Source organism: Zonotrichia leucophrys, chromosome 12 (assembly GCF_028769735.1).
Source record: "Zonotrichia leucophrys gambelii isolate GWCS_2022_RI chromosome 12, RI_Zleu_2.0, whole genome shotgun sequence".
Taxonomy (NCBI): domain Eukaryota; kingdom Metazoa; phylum Chordata; class Aves; order Passeriformes; family Passerellidae; genus Zonotrichia; species Zonotrichia leucophrys.
The window spans coordinates 20,093,072-20,107,740 of NC_088182.1; the positions used below are offsets into that span (position 1 = coordinate 20,093,072).

Here is a 14,669-nt window from a genome sequence, read left to right on the forward strand (position 1 = left end):
AGCCTTCCTTTGCCCTCTCCAGTGACTTCTGGGGGCGTCAGCAAAAGAAATGTCTTGGTTTGGCTCTCATCCCTTCAAGCTGTCTGGTTGCTCTTTGGTTCTTCCTTGTTGCAGTGACATCCGGTGCTCCAGGTGCACCCAAACCTGCTGAGAGAGATGTTCCCAACCTGCAGGGAGAGGTGTTCCCAAACCCTGATGGGAGAGGTGTTCCCAAACCTGCAGGGAGAGGTGTTCCCACACCTGCTGGAAAGGTGTTCCCAAACCTGCAGGGAGAGGTGTTCCCAAACCTGCTGGAAAGGTGTTCCCAAACCCTGATAGGAAAGGTGTTCCCAGGCTCTCAGCCACCCCACCCCACCCTGCCCGAGGGCCTTGGTGGCTGGGGAAGGACTGCAGCAGCAGGAACATGAACCACAGAATCCCAGAATGGTTTGGGTGGGAAGAGACCTCAAAGCCCATCCAGTGCCACCCCTGCCATGGCAGGGACACCTCCCACTGTCCCAGGCTGCTCCCAGCCCTGTCCAGCCTGGCCTTGGGCACTGCCAGGGATCCAGGGGCAGCCACAGCTGCTCTGGTCACCCTGTGCCAGGGCCTGCCCACCCTCACAGGGAGAAATTTCTTCCTAACATCTCATCTCAACTGTAAAGTCTAATAAATAGCTTTAAATTTGCTCTCTCTTTACAGGGTTGGTGCGTTTTATTTGGTTTTAAACATTTGAGATTTAGTTTTTCTCTCTGAGGAAAACTGTGAGTCTCCTATTTTTCTAAAAAAACTGTGTTTAAAATGAAAGTTGATGGCTTAGGACAGCCACAGGACTCCAGGGAACTCCTGACAAATAACCTCATATATCCAGTTATTTGAAACATGTTGTAGAATTTGGCACTCCTTTAATTTTGTAGGTGATATCCAAGGCATACATTTCCATGCTGTGAAGAGTTTATTCATCTTCTTTACAAGCACAACAACTGACAAGCAACTTTAACCTCATTCCAAATTAACACTCTTCTTTGTTCTGAACATGACTTGCTACAAAAGGCAGAAATCTGTCAAATTAATCCTTTTGCATAAGTGGCAGTTATGGAAGAAAAATGCAGCTAAACAGGAAGCCAGGTGCAGTCTGTTTACACATTCCTGTTATCAAGCTACAGTCACAAATGCATTTGCTGTGCTGTGTTTGCTTTGCAAACCAGGCCCTACTTTTCATCCCTTTGAGGATTTTCTGAGCTCTTGGGCTCAGCTCAGCTCCCCAAGCAAAGGTTTCCCTGTTTCACCTGCCCTGGCCTGACCTGAAGGGACCAAACCCCTGGGGCTCTGCAGCGCCTCACTTTAGGGACGTGCCACAATTTCCATCTGTCTATATTCCAGGTGTTTACACTGAGCTAGCCAGCATTCCCACAGCACCACACACACACCTCTGGAGCAATTCTGCCACTTCTAAACTCCTGCTTACAAAGGCTTTGTTTTCAATTACATAAATTGTGGCAACAGCCATCACTGCTGCAGAACGGAACCCTCCCCTGCTTGACAGACTGATTCAGGGAAGGTGTAAGGAGCTGTTTTAGCATCTGTTAAAAGGTGCACTTTTAGTCCACACAAGTAGTTAAAAGCTGCTCAGCAGTTTGAAAGTTAACAACCAAGTCTTACTACCAGGGAAAAAGAGGGCAAACAAGATAAAGGCATCTTCCAGCCTCAGCAGGCAGCTCCCCAGCACACAGCTGAAGTTCCTCTGCCCCTTTTTTAAGGCATTTGATACCCAACAGTCACACGCACGTGCCCAGCAGTGTGGGCTGCACTGACACACTCATCCTGCACGCTGTGGGCAGTGTCTGTGCAGAACACCAGCTTTAACTCCTGCTGCAGGGCCCAGCCTGCACATCCACACATGAGGTACAGCTCTGTGCACACACAGCCAGGCCTCTGAGCTGGGCTCAGGCAGCCCACATGGAGCCACCTTCTCTTAATTATACCAAGATACTGAATTAATAAAGGTTAAACTTTACCTTCTCTGCCCCATGAGAGGCAGGGCCAAACAAACCTGCACTGTACACTCGAACTGATGGAACAGCAGAGAGGGGACAGGTTATGAGAGCAGATAATTTGCTTTTCATCCTTGGGAGAATGCACAGATAAGGCAAGACATAGCCCATACTGAGAGTGGGCTACTACACCAAAAACATCCTCAACACCCATTGCCAGCCTGGCTTCTCCTTGCACTGCACCAACACTTGCTCCCTCTCACTTGCCATGAGCTTTGGCAGCTTTCAGGTTCTGAATCTGGAGCAGATTCAAGCTGCAAAAGGAAAATCTCAGCAAGGTGGCAGCAAACAACCAGCCAAAACAAATGAGAAGAGGTCAGGAAACCTCAAGGGGAGGTTCATCTTAGGGAACAGAATCAATCACCATGGCACCAGCAGTGAGGTCCCCTGGCTCTCCAGGAATGATCTCTTACCCGAACCTTAGGAGAATGAGAGAGAGAGATAGAGAGAAGAGAAAGCTTGGACTTGATGATCTCTGAGATCTTAGTTTCTAATCTTATTGATTCTTTGATTTTATTATATATATACATATTATATATATATGTATACACACACACACACATATATATATACACACATATATATATGTTTCTTGCCATTAAAATATAAAATAGGAAACTGCTGTGAAGATTTCTTCACTGATACCAGGACTACAGCAAACTAAGCCGAGACTTGCTCAAGACAAGCAGCATTCTGACCTAGTAGGAATGCAGCACACAAGGACAATTCTCATGCTATATACTTAGAAAACTGTGCAATTCCTCTGGGTCTAAAACTGACCAACTGACCATATGGCACAAAACCAATCATAGTCCAGATTTTTATGTTCAAGGGCAGGATTAACTTTCTGTGGGAGTCTGAAGATGTCTGTGCCATATTTGAAACAGAGCAGTGGGAATCTCAGTGCTGTGACCCTGGCAAGGGTGGGGGAAGCATATAAATCAATCAACACCAGCTCTTCTTTCCCAAAGGAATGTGTTTGGTGATGCTGGACGAGCAGGCATCAAGTCCTTTCCTGCCTGTCATGGGAAGAGGAGCTCACTTGTGACCCTCAGCACCGTGCGGTGCCAGGGGCCCTGTGCTATCAACTGCATGGCCATAAATGTCCATTACGCAGACATTCAGTTTGGGGAATTTACAAACAAAAGAGACAAATGGCTAAAATAATGTATTTATATAGTGATCGGATGGTTTATGAGGTTTACTATAGATTAACTCTAAGTTCTGGGAGAGAAATTTGAGTCTGACCAAAAAATATAACAAACAACTAAGTGCTTTGCTACTGCAAAGGAAGCCTTGTGAAGTGAGAGCAACTGCTGTATGTCTGTGTGAGATGTAAAGAGCTCTTTCTTAAAGACAGCATTTCATTTTTAAAATTTCAGAGGCTTAACAGTTGCCCTTCACCATTTTAAAGTAATATCAGAGGAGCAATACAGCTAAAATGAGTGTATACCTCACTGAAACTGATGGGGTTAACATGGCATTGACAAGACAGGGTCCGACCTTCAGAGTCTTTTTTCAAGGAACATTATTGACTCCATTTAAAAGCTGACTAACAAGCAAGCACTCTCCCTGAAATAGCAGGGTCAGATTTCAAAGCTGTGTAAATCTGTTCACCATACCAAGAGGAGACTTCAGTATTACCTAATGAAGGTCAGGCCCCGTGGTTGAAGGGTTTGTGCAGACAAACAGCAGTGCTGATGGTGCACTGGCTCTCTGCATGGTCCAGAGTGAGAATGGGGACTTGGGGCTGGAGGCTCAAGGAGGCTCAGGCTCAGCCCTGCAGTGCTGACCTGCTCATCCTCCCACGGGAGGTACCAGTGCTCAGCCTGCACTGCCCTCTCAGCCGCAATTTCTCTGCATACCAAATTATTCACACGGGAAAGCAAATGTAACTGGCTGACTCCAAAAGCTCCTGTTCATTTTAACTGGCTGGTTCAGTTCCTTCAGAATAAGAAAACCAGCAGTGTAATTCTTTTTTCATCTCAGTTGGTTAGCTTCACATGGTACCAGGGTGTGACGGTGTTCACAGGGGTTTTCAGATTGGGGAAGAGACGAGGATCTGACTCCATGTTTCAGAAGGCTTGATTTTTTATTTTATGATATATATTCCATTAAAACTATACTAAAAGAATAGAAGAAAAGGTTTCATCAGAAGACTAGCTAAGAATAGAATAGGAAAGAATCATCACAAAGGTTTGTGGCTCGGGCTCTGTGTCCGAGCCAGCTGGGCTGTGATTGGCCATTAATTAGAAACAACCACATGAGCTCAATCACAGATGCACCTGTTGCATTCCACAGCAGCAGATAACCATTGTTTACATTTTGTTCCTGAGGCCTCGCAGCTACTCAGGAGGAAAAATCCTAGGGAAAGGATTTTTCATCAATGATGTCTGTGACACCAGGGCAGCGTAAGTCCCTGCCTGTCCCACAACTTGTTCTTGGCCACGCCACAGCACAAACCTGCTCCTCGGGGCCCTGGTGGCCAAGGGTGAAGGAGAAAGAGCAGAGACACCACCAGGAAAATTTTCCCAGGGCCATAGGCTGAGCAAGCCAAAAGTCTATACTTCAAGAACATATGCAAAGCACATTCATCACTTTAAAGCATCGTCCAAAACTTCTGACACCACAGCACATGATTTTGGAAAGTCTCCGTATTTATCTTCCACCAGCAAAACCACCATAGTCAATCCAAGTGAAATTCAACATTTATAGAACCTTCTAATGTAAAGTCAGCCATCACTGATGGTCACTATGCTCTTGATTTCAATGCCATGAGTTCAGACAACGCTTATCAACTTTGATCCAGAACCAGGAAAAGTACAAATTTTATCATTATTACATGAGACATTACTTAAGTGTATGTTATCTTCAATGAAAACAGTTCGCTGGAGTGAATCTCTTAAAAATCATTCAGCTGCAACACTGTAGGTTTGAATCTGGAAATGAAAACTACATGTAATACCATGCAAGGCAATTCCAACACCAGGAAAATTAATGAACATTGCAGAGAAAGGATTCTTGGATAAGAGGGAGAACTATATTAATCTTCAGCTGCTTATGGGCCATAAACAAGATGTTTTATAGACAGAGCTGCAGAATTACAGTCGGGTGTAAGGAGGTTTTAAAGGCATCAGCTGGAAGTTTGGTAGCCAAACCCTGACAGCACTTGGCAGGGATGTGGGATGGGTGTAGGGCTCTCCGTGCCACCAAGTACACAGTACATTGCCTTCACACTCTTATCCAGAAGTCTGCTCACAATCATTATTAAAAGTAGAAGAGAGAAAAACAAAAGACTCCTTAAACACCATTAAACTCGCTCAGAGCTTCTTGTTCTGCTTGTTCAACACAGAAGAACTCTTTGACCTTATGGAAAGAACTGTAAGAAACCACCACTATATAAGCTCCATTTTCATGACAAAGGTATGCTTTCACATATTTTCATTTTGCAGACACGAAGTTCACTTTTGGAATGACAGAGCAGACAAGTTTGGGCAGGAGTCCCCTCCAGACAAGCTCTGCTCTCGCAGCTCGGCCAGCCAGAGTGCAGGGTGTGCTTTGCTGTTCAGGGTTTGCTTTCCAGGGAATTCTCCTCCCCACCACGGCAGCCTCTGTGGGCCTGGAATGTCTTTTTCCTGTGCCATCGGCATGCAGGAGGTTTGCTATTGAGTATAACAAATGCTGTGCTACAAACCACTGACAAAATGTAATGGGCTCCTAAGTCCCTGCAGGATGTCTACCTTAGAACATGAATACGAGAAGCACTTTAGCTGATTCACTTCATACAAGATGTAGAACTCCCTAATATCAATCAGTTTAACTTGTGCTCACAAAATTATTCCAGCAATTTGCACTACAATGTCTTTGAAGATCCAAACTGAAATTAACATGAAATAGTGAGAAGTCAGAAGAGAAAGAAACTGAGGTACAGCCAGATGTTCTTGTTGCAGGAGCTCATTCATCTTCTCAGTTCTTTTTCCCTGCCCAGGAGCCAGCTCCAGTCAAACCCCAGCTCCCCTGCTCCAAACACAGCTGATGCTGCTACTCTCAGAGACTGTAACAAGGAGTGAGTGTTATTACATAGCAGTGCCAGACTGGAGCCCTCGCACGGTGCTAGGGGGATTATTACACAAAAAGCATCTCAGTGCCATTCCAAGACCAGAATATATTGCATCAAATTGGCTGAAAATTTTCTGGACCATGTAGGACATCCATGGAAAATTCCTTTTTGAACATCCCGTACTCTCTTCCTTTTCAACAGCGCTCACTGATGATCCTGACTGAGCACACACTTGCTTTTCCAGTGGTTTGGATTTTGGTAACCTGTTGACTTGCCTTACACCACTGGAGGCATGTCTGCCTGCATTTCTTTCCTGCAGCTCTCACAGAAGAGTTCCTGTACTGGTTCCCAGTGTCTGGGCCCAGCCCCAGGCTGCAGGGTCCCCATGCTGGGCAGCAGCTCCCGCACAGCCTCTAGAAACAACATTCCTACAGAGTGACCTCATGCAAAATAAAGCTCATCCTAAGAATTCAGCATCCTTAACCCTGAGGCATCCTCATTGCTCAGTTCAGGTAACCTTGGTGGAAGGGTGTTCAGGACTAACACACAGTTATTTATTCCTCGGGCAGTGCAGGTCACTGCAGCTGCAAGGAGTCACTTGCCCTGTGCATGGCAGCAGAAAGGCCATGAGATCTCATCTGATTATATTCATTATTTTTAAGATGTATAGTTTACACACAGGAACAGCTCACAAGAGCATCAACTTTTACACCTTTTAAAAGTTACTGATGCAAATCGTCTCCTTTCAGGCAACTCTTAAAACTGTTAAAAGCTTTTAAACCCAGAGCAGTTGAAGCCATAAACATTTATTTTAGTACTTGGTAATTCAAAACTATGGCCAAACAACTCTGAGCCCTTCTGAACACAATCAGCCTCCCTGTGATTCACAACAGCACCACAAAAGCAAGCAGAACTCAGACACCAAGGGGAAGGAATTACTGCTCGGGGGTTTGTGTGAATGGCCCCATCTCTGGTGAAGGAAGGGTTGGAGAAACTGCAGCCAGAAGGGCAGAAGCATGGCCAGGCTGGAGAGAGCAGGCAGGGCTGGATGGGACAGGCAGGGCTGGAGGGGGACAGGCAGGGCTGGAGGGGACAGGCAGGGCTGGAGGGGGACAGGCAGGGCTGGAGAGGAACAGGCAGGGCTGGAGGGGGACAGGTAGGGCAGCCTCAGCACGAGCCCCCTGCCCACCCTGGCTGCCCAGACTCCCTTTCCAGCCCACTGCACCCACCCGAGCCACTGCCACCATCTCACAGCCACCCCATCACCATCAGCCGCCCCATCAGCACCAGAGTACCCCAGGATGGAGGGAAGGCAGCAATTCCAGCAGGCAGTGACCTGCTGCAGGCAGGTGACTCTGGAATGCAGCTGCAGGGTGCTGTGTGTGTCCCAGACACCCACACTGATGCTGGAGCAAGGCAGGTGGCTCTGGGGGGCTCTGCAGCCCCCTGGCAAAGGCAGGGAACGGGAAATGTGCAGAGGAGGTTTGCTGGCCCTAAATGCAGCACAAATCCTTCTTTCTCCTACCCCTCTCCCAGCCTTTGGCTGAGCATAAGCATCCCCAGTGCTTTGGGATGGTTATTTAGGACTTTCTGGTGGCTTTGGAAAGGAATTGATCATCTCAAGCAGAGCAGAGACAGACTGGGAACAGTCAAGAAAACATAAAACCTGCTCACACATAAGGGGATCTTTATAAAATTCCAATTACTTGCTGGCGTGTTACCTAAGAATCCCTGAGAGGTAAGAGATATTGCTCGCTGTGAGGCCCGGGATAATGAAATTACAAATCCTTTCATGAGTAAGCATATGCTGGAAAGCTACGTTTATTTGGCCTACATATTTGAAACTGTTCAAAAGGTTATTGTCTCACAAAATCTGGATCAGGAATTACTACTTATACTTTCCTTTCTCTAACAAGGAGCTACATTCAGAGTCAAAGTTTTAATTCCTTGGTGATCGATTAGAATAACAGACACATTACTGCAAAGAAGTCTCATTTAAATTCTGTTTTCTGAAGGAGTATCAATCATGCATACCAAAAAAATATACTCTCAGATACTTTTATAAATAGCCAGCAAATGGAGTTCCCTCAAGAAACCTGGTGAGCCCAACAGCCTCGTCTGTTCAAGGGTAATTAATTTATACAAAAAACTCCCATCTTATGTTCAAACTTTGTCTGCAGCATGTTTGAATTTCAGAACTGAGATGCAATGTTCTTGTTGCAAATAGTGGATTTAGCTGACTTTGCATAAATAATGATTTTTACCTCAACAGAACAGGTACATGAGATGGGTTTTCAAAGGCATTTTGGTGCCATCCTAGATTGGGTGCCCAACTCCAACAATTTGAGATTTAAACGATCCTAGTACCCAACCCCTGAAGGCAAGGATATGTGAAACCCCCTGTGTTGAGTGTCCCTGTGGGAAGCCTGTCCCATGCAGGCACTGCCCTGGGTTTGTGCTGCAGGGAGGATGGGTCTGCCCTGCATGCCCCCAGCCAGGTGTGAACGCTCCATCCTGTTCCACTTTCAGTCATCCTCTGCACATTCCCTTGGTGCCAGGCTGGGCACAATGGATTTCCTCATCCAGAACACTCCCAGCCAGCTGTGAGTAACTCCCTGTGCTGCAGCACCAGCAGCCTAGAGTACAACGCACTGTCAGCAGAGGAAGTCTGACTGCCCCTCAGCAGCACACAGAGCTGTGTGTGGGACAAGAAGGGTGCTCTCCAGAGGGCACTTAATGGAGGCAGGGCTGGCAGGAGCTGCAGGAACACACGTTTCTCCCACCTTGTAACCTGTACCTGCCTGTTGTTGTCCCCAGTGATTCACACTGCAGGCAGAAGATGTTACCTTAATTTTATGAGTGACACAGGAAGATGGAGAGCCACCTTCTTACACAACTCTGTTTGTGAGATTGGCAGGTACTGGAGTTTGAAAGATCCGAGCATTTCTTAAATTATTTAGGTTCTTAGAAGACAGCAGACACCTGACTGTTACAGGCAACACAGCTTTTAGCAAAGCATGGCACCCAGTGTTGGCATTCTGCATACCACAGATCTTTGCAGCTTTAAAAACGATCATCTAAACGATATTTTCTAACTAAAGACCACTATTCAATATACAGCCATGGCTTAAAATACTCTTTAAGATCAGGAGCAAAACAGCCCCATAAAACCTGACACAAAAGTACTGGTAGCCAGGAGCTCGTGACCTGTGGTTAATATCTCTGTTTTAGAAGGAAGATGCACATGAGGAATGGGAGAAGGACGGTGGTGAGGAGGGTTTGGGCTCTGCAGGGGAATTCCTGAAGAGAGTAACATTCCCAATGCAGAGCCTGCAGCCCTGAGAGGCGCCCTGAAGCCCAGCCAGCTGGAAAAGCAACAGCAGAGTCTGACCCAGAGCAGCTCCCAGAACACAGCCAGGTGAGCAGCAGCCATGCAGCAACATGCCCAGAGCCATCACCCAGACACAAACCCCAAAGCACCGGCACTGACCCCAAAAGCATCCCCTAGGACAGGTCTGGACACCGGGAATTCAGCCGCTACCTGCGTGCCTGGGGCCCCCAGCCCTGTTCCCACCCCTCATAGGGGCCTGCTCCCATCCCTCATATGGGACTGCTCCCATTCCCCACATGGGACTGCTCCCATTCCCCACATGGGACAGCTCCCATTCCTCATATGGGACTGCTCCCATTCCTCACAAGGGACTGCTCCCATCCCTCATACAGGATGGAACTGTTCCCATCCCTCACACAGGACTGCTCCCATTCCCCACACAGGACTGCTCCCATCCCTCATACAAGACTGCTCCCATTCCCCACATGGGACTGCTCCCATCATTCATACAGGACTGCTCACATTCCCCACATGGGACTGCTCCCATCCCTCACACAGGACTGCTCCCATTCCTCACATGGGACTGCTCCTGGGACTGCTCCCATCCCTCACATGGAACTGCTCCTGGGACTGCTTCCATCCCTCACAGAGGACTGCTCCCATCCTTCACATGGGATGGAACTACTCCTATCCCTCACACAGCACTGCTCCCATCCCTCACATGGGATATGGAACTGCTCCCATTCCTCACATGGCACTGCTCCCATCCCTCACATGGAACTGTCCCCATCCCTCACACGGGACTGCTCCCATCCCTCACACAGGATGGAACTGCTCCCATCCCTCACATGGAACTGTCCCCATCCCTCACACGGGACTGCTCCCAGCACTGGACACAGACCCAATGGAAAGCACGAGTCAAGGGAGCAGAGAGCCAGGTCACATCTGTCCCTGCAGATTGGATACTCTGGCCACTGTTTATTGCAGAATATGCAAACATCTACTCTGAGTGCAGTCCCCTGTGTCATTTGGGTATGACTGGGTTTTCCTTGCACCTTCTGCTCACAAATCCATGCCTGAGGTGACAAGGGAAGGGTGCAGGGAAGGCTGTGCACCAGCAGCTGTGAGGGAATCAGCCCCCCCAATATCATACATGGGATGTTTTCATTAATGGAAATGGTTGAATAATTTCCATTTTTCCTTCTAAACTAGCATCTGGCTGCCCAATAAAGTACAAAGGCCACTTTTTGCAGAACAGATAGACATTTTTAAATTTTATAGTATTTTAGTCTTCCTCTTTCTGCACATATCTCGAACTGCCTTAATTCCCATTCGCGCTACCTCAGAACTCCAACTACCAAAGGAACCACTGAACACTATCACCCAGGGGTGTAATTCATGCTGATTCACACTTGCTGGCCCAGAGACTTTCTCTCCTCATACACCAGTCTCCTGTGGTTTATTTTTATTCCTCAGATATCCTATTTTGAGGCCTCAAAGCTCATTTCTTCCTGTTACAGAAAGGACTGGGATAAAATAGAGAATAAGCCTGAGGTAATTCAAGTATAAATGAGACAACACTTCACCTGATTGCAAAAAACCCAAATTAACTGCAAACAGAGTTTGTTTCTGAAGGACCCTGCAAGCATTCTCCCATCTCCCGTGCTTTTTATGGTGGCAGTAAGAAGAACAAAGGGTGGGTGAGCTCAGGGAATGCTTCCAAACCCTCACTGCAGGTCTGCTTTCACAGAGTCATAGAATATCCAGGAAGAGACCAAAAGGACCGTCAAGTCCAACTCCTGGACCTGCACATGGATCTGTCTGCCCTCATTTCAGAAATTCAAGGTCATCCTACTCCAGGAGTTTCAGAATCAGCAAACATGCAGCAGATGGGTGGGTTGGACTCTCTGCTGCATCCTCACAAGTTTCATAGGTGCCCCCCAGAAGCTCCTGCCTAGGCAGGATTCACCTGCAATAAATGCCACTCTCACATCCACTGATCTCAGCTCCCAAATTGGTGCAATTTACTCCAGCTCAAGAACAATTATCTTTATCTCTAAAAGCCACCATGGGAAAAAAATCACCAGTCATGGAGGAGGTTAAGTGGAAAAACACCTCCACTCTGAAACATGACAGGTCCAGCTAGATCCAAACTGCTGCTGAGCCTGCCAAAACCAGAATGCAAATCATAAAACATTCACAGTGAGGCTGCTTGCTACCTGAGTTACATTCATCCAAGGAACCGCACTCTACTGCCAGAGCATGGGGAAATGGAAGAAAGTGGGAAAATCTTAACAGAATTTGACACTAAGTTCTTGAAATATATTTCAGTCAGCCCTACCCTGATCAGGGTACTTTTAGGATGAGGAAATAGGCAATACAGAAATTAAAATTCCCCGCATTTGCTGCTCTTGCAGTAAGTGACAGGGTAAGATCAATGTTTGGAGAGAGACTGTCTAAAGAGAACAGTCTCCATTAATCTCATCCCTTCCCATGTGAAAGCACTTAATTTGCACTTTCTCAGCTGAGTAATTACCTCTGCTGTACACTTACAGCTCCTTTACGAATGGAGCAGCTGATGTGAACACAGGGCAATACAACAGATGAAAAACAGTGCCAAAAAGAAGAAAGAAAACCAAACCACTGTAATTAACCTTTCCTGAGCACCAAAGTGTTCCATGTTGTTTCCACCATTAGATTACGTATGAACCAGCAAAGTTTTGGGAGATGAAAACTCAGCTACATATAAAACCAAAGCGAGATATGTAAAATACAAGTAACAAAGCCATGTTTTTAACCAAAGGCATCAGGACCCAGCACAGCAGAATTCTGGGGCAGGATAGAGCTAAACAGTAGGAACAAATGCAACAGCCACCTAACTTGGGCTGAAAGCCTCTCTGGAAGCTCACAAACTTTCCTAAACTCTGGGGGAAAAGAAACACTAAACAAAACAAAAACAAATCTAGAATGGCCGTAGAGTCACAGAAATGTACCCCAGAGTCCTCTGCTGAGAGCTGGTTGAACAGAACCCTGCACACTGCCAGACTGGCTGCAGCCTCATTAGGGAACAGCATAACAACCCCACAGGCTCTGAAAATCAGGGATTGATGTAGTTTACATCATGCTGACAATTCCTGAAAGGAGAAAATAAGTTATTTGGCAATTTTGGTAGATTTTGCCATTTTATAGTTGGAAATACATGCACGAAATTTATGTTTTCGTTCTTTATCTGTAGGCGAGATTAATTTTTCTTTCAAGCCTGACTAGTATCTCACTCCCCCTCCACCACTGGCTCAGGAGTCACCAAAGACACAAGATGTATGTGTTTTATTACTTGAAACATATGGAGCTACTCCCATGAATCACAACCACGTCCATTACAGCAGCATAACGAGTGGAAGCGCTGCTGTCCCTAGGCATGAGCGCCGGTCATGGCAAAAGACAGCCCTCACTTTTGAGAGGGTGCTGCAGTTCCATACAGATCTTCCACCAATATTCCTGATGGGAATGGTGGGGCAGGTCAGGGGCTGCCTGTCCAGGTCCCACCTGTCAGTGACTGTGGGTGGTGGACATGCTTTGCTGGCTCCCAAAACATGCAGCAGCTCCCTGGGGCAGGGAAGCAGCAGCCTTGGAGTTGCAGCATCTACAGCCAGTCAGAGAGTTCTGTGCTCCCACGGGACATTTATTTCCCATTTCTACCTCTGCAATATTTGAAGGAAATCACAGGTATCTCAGCTAAGGGGAAAATGGCACCCGGTGATTCCCAAGCCTGCTTCTGCCAGCTGAACAATTCATGCCTGACATGCCATCCATCACATCTTGCTCCAGGCACCTCAACCTAATCCATCCCCCAAGGAGACCTGTCTCAGCCAAGCAGTTCCTGGGAATCACAGACTGCAAATCACCCAGGCAGACTCTAAAATTCAGTATTTAGTTCTGGTGCTGAACACTTTCACCCCAACAGACTCATTTCTTAAACCCTCTCATTGAAAGTTTCAGGGTGCTCCACCCATTTTTCCTTTTTTGAAAGAAGAAGAAAAGGCAATTTTATTAAAAAAAATCTTCTTTAAAATTACATCAGTAAACAGGTTATTGTGTGTCAGTCTTAATTCAGGCCCATGTATCATACACAGCCTTGGTGCACAGCTCAGATTTTGAGGGAGGCTGAAGCAAATAAAAGGGAAGTCAAAGGAAAAGGAAAAAGCTGCCATCTCCATCCATGGACCTGGCACACTTTCTGTTTGAACAGCCACGAGGTGCTGTTTGTGTTGGGACTTAGAGTCTGAGCTCCAAATCTGCTCTCCTCCTCCCATCTGCCTTAAACTTCTCCAGGAGATGGACTGGACAGCTCAAGATTTAAGGGCTCCTGACACAGCCCAGGAGAAATGGCACTGGCCAGGGACTCATCAGCATTCTCTGCAAGCATCCTCCAGCTGAGTCTTGGGAGAACATTTCGTGCCACATCTTGAAAGAGGAGGTACTGCTCTTGATTTGATGAAAAATGAATTGGAAATATGAGCTGTATATGTGCTAATTTACAGCGATGAAGTTTGCATTCATTACAGTAATGAGCATTGCATAGAGTGTATAATCAACATTCCCTGCAGATGTCAAGAGGAATCCAGAGGCAGGGAGGAAATACGTACACTTGCCACAGCTGATCATAAACATCATAAACTTCCAGCCCCATGAAAATATAAAGAAAGAGAGAGCCCTTTTTCTCCCTACTAGTGCTCAGGGGTATTTGAGTGTATCTCTCGAGTTCTTGAACTAATGAGCTCAGACAGCCTTTCAACCATGAGATAAATATTACAAGTGCTCTAAATATTTTTATTTAGAAAGTGAAAGCACAATTGTTTCACTTCCTTTCCAGAAGAAAACAAAAGCTACAAATGTGATTACACTGAGTTGGTAACTGGAGATAAATAATTAAATCCTTCTATGCAGAGGAAGAAGTTTCTTTCACATCACAACAGAAGTTAAAAGTAATTGAAGAAAAATGCCAGAGTTTAATAAATCATCATCTGAAATAAAGTTAAAATACCAGAAAACCCCATCCACTGTCTGTGAAATCAAAGCAAGGTGGGCAACAGTGAGATGGTACCTGTTCTGTGAAATGAAACACAAACTACCTCCTGAGGTGATGGAAGAAAGGTTGGTGGTGGTTTGGTTGATTTCAAGGCCATGTGCAACAGTAAGAACAGCACAGCAGAGGATGAGCACCAATGTTACCACGAGTAAGAGT

General features: G+C 46.3%; 1 protein-coding gene across 5 annotated transcripts in view; it reads right to left on the reverse strand.

The window, feature by feature from the left end:
• Window positions 1–14,669, reverse strand: part of FBLN2 (fibulin 2) — a 109,595-nt gene that overhangs the window by 52,968 nt on the left and 41,958 nt on the right. The window lies entirely within an intron of this gene.